The following is a 2845-nucleotide window of genomic DNA, read 5'->3' as shown; positions in this document are numbered from 1 at the left end:
GGGGCGGGGGGGGGGGGGGGGCTCTGGTCCCTGGGGAGAGGAGTGTAAGGTATACCCCGCTAGTAAGGCTACCTGGACTTCCTGGCTGGACCTGCGAGCAATCGGTACCCAGAGATACCCCCCCCCCCCCCCAAGAGTCTTCTATAAAGCAAAAAACCGACGCGGCCGCGGTCTATACTCATTCTAAATCCGATCACTGGGGTTCAAGAGCACCAGGTACGTCTCCGAGGCGATTCGAGCAGCCCCCACCACGCACAGGCTCGCGAGCAGGCCATCGAACAGCCCCTTCAGCAGAGCCCAGCAGACGGCTCCAGCGATCCCGCTGCCGCGCAGAGGATGGGCCATCGAGAAGCGCCCCTCGTCTTCCGACACTGCCAGCGCGGATCGGGTGGCGCGAAGCTGGACGCCGCAGATCTCCTCCGCGATCCGGGTCGCAAAGGGCAGGAGCGTCGAGATTCCAAACGCGGCCATGACCAAGTCGTCGCAGGGCAGGTGCAGGCATACCATAAACATCCCGAGTAGCGCGGCAAAGCTGACGCTCCCATGCGCCAGGCTCTGCCGTTTGATGATGAGGAGGAGCTCGAAATGGCCGGCTGCGGCGGCAAACTGGTCGACGGCATCCTTGTCGACGGCTGAGAGCACGACCTTTGGCAGCTCATCGTCGATGACGAGGATGAATACCACGGCGACGCCATTCAGCAGGGTCGATGACGCTTGCATGCTGTCGGCCTCGGTGATCAGCAGAATGAGCGCAAAGCACACCCCTGGGAGTTGCGCGTCGAGGCAGCCCTCTATCACTCGCAAAACGAACGCGCGCCAGCTTCGCCACGGTGGCGGCAGCAGCGTCTCGCGCAGGTGGCGGTTCATCAGCTGCTGCTTGCGGTCCGCCGAGATGGATAGGCACACGAGGAAGAGCGCAACCATCGTCACCAGCGCGTCGAGGATGCCGTAGCGGCGCAGCGCCTCCTGCACGTGAAGGCACTTTTCAAAGTCGGAGTACCGCCCCCCTCTCCACGCCGACACGAACTCCGAGGCGAGGAAGTTCGAGCAGTACTCACTCGAGTTCGCCGCCACTGGCCAGCGGTCGTTTGTGCGTGCCGGGGTGAACGTTGACATCGCTCCCTTACGACCCGTGCCGATCAGCCGCGCGACGAGCCGAGCCCACTCTGGCTGGCCCAGCTCGCCGGTGGTGCTCACGTGTTGAACTTCTCTGCAGTCGGCGCAGAAGAAGGCGTGACTGCTGGAGGAGTCGCGCACGCAGGCGGTGCCCAACGGGCACTCGTCATCGTAGACGCACATCTTGTAGCCGGTGCTGAACGCGATTGCTTGCAGCGAGAGCACCTCAAGTAGCGCGAGCAGGAGAGCGCCGGCGAGCCACGCGACCCTCGTCCTCAGCTTTGGCCGCACGATGGACTGCAGCAGCGCGACCCCATACACGTTCACATCTCCCGCCTCGCCCTCCTCCCTCTCGAGCTGCTCCGCCAAAAGGCTCAGCCGCGCCTCCATCGCTCTCGCGTGCCGACGAGCCAGCACGGCGGAGCGCTGATCGCGGCCAGACACAGCGGTTCCCACCGCCGACCGCACTCGGGAACGCTGAGCGCTGCTGAGACCCACGGACCAGCCCACCCGCGAGATGCTTGACCGAGTCGTCAACGTAGGGTTGTCCTGCAGGGACGGGGAGCTGCTGCAGTCGACACCATATTCTGGTTGTCCTGCAGGGATCGCAGCTGCTGCAGTCGACCGCGACACCATATTTTGGTTACATCTGGGGACGCGCGTTTTACTTCGCCAGTTGGACGTCGTATTTCTTTTCCGTTCGCCTCCACCACATTCGCCTTCCTATCTATCTATCTATTTTCCACAAGGTTGTCCGCCGCTGAGTCCAGCGGCCCCTGGTACGTCCCTCCCAATGCTCGAGATGGTGAGCCCGGAGGGTCGCAGCTTCCCCTGCCTACACGGCCGCCGACAGCCCAAAAGCGTCCTGCCTGGGCGGCCAGCGCTCGGCGAAGACCTGCCGTTGCGCCGGCGGCTGCGCGCGGCCGGCGATCCTCGCCGCTGCCTCTCTGCGCCCCCTGCCATATACGAGCCATATACAGCCGCCGCTGCGTCGAGGCGAGGGTGCGGGACGGACGATACACCCCCACCGGCATGAACCCTCCTGCAGAACCCATTCATTGCTCAGCAGCGGCCAGCATTGCCATTGGCATGACCACACTTTATTTTGGTTTTAGTACCTTTACCCCCCCCCCCCCCCCGCCCCCCCGCCCTCGCCGCCACTTCCACGTCGCCTTTTCTCAAATCCTGCGCGTTGGTTTTTCTTTTTAGAGGCTTGTATTTTAAGAATTCTTTTTCTGGTGTGGAGTGCCGATGTGAGAGAGATTTTTGAAAACCAACAAGAAATCACGACTCTCACAGTGATTTGGACTCGGCAGCTTGTCAGCCCTCAGCCGAAGCTGGGCCTGGGGCCAGTCCCGTAGCCGAGAGAGCCCGCGTCGATGAGTTCGACGCGGTCGGGAGGCCTTGCGAAGAGGCCAGCGAGATGGCGATGTACTTCTCTCTCTCCGATGTGTGTGTAGGTATGTTGTTGGCAAAACAAGACACAGATGTGTGTGCTAGAGTGCGCCAGTCCGCGCCCTTGTCGTGCCAGAAAGAAGAAAGAAGGAAAACAGCCCTCCCGCCATCAAAATTAAGGTCCCTCGGGCCAGTTGGGGGGGGGGCAAACCCAGCTCCAGGTAAGGCCCAGGTGTGTGGCCTAGGGCATCAGAAGCGACCAAGAGGAGTCCAGTCTGAGCCATAGAGCCCATGTCTTTGCCCCCGAAGGTCGCGTTCAAATGCCCGGAACGGC

Source organism: Emiliania huxleyi (assembly GCF_000372725.1).
Source record: "Emiliania huxleyi CCMP1516 unplaced genomic scaffold EMIHUscaffold_638, whole genome shotgun sequence".
In the NCBI taxonomy this organism is placed as follows: Eukaryota; Haptophyta; order Isochrysidales; family Noelaerhabdaceae; genus Emiliania; species Emiliania huxleyi.
The sequence above is the reverse complement of the archived record's forward strand: the minus strand, read 5'-3'. Positions refer to the sequence as shown.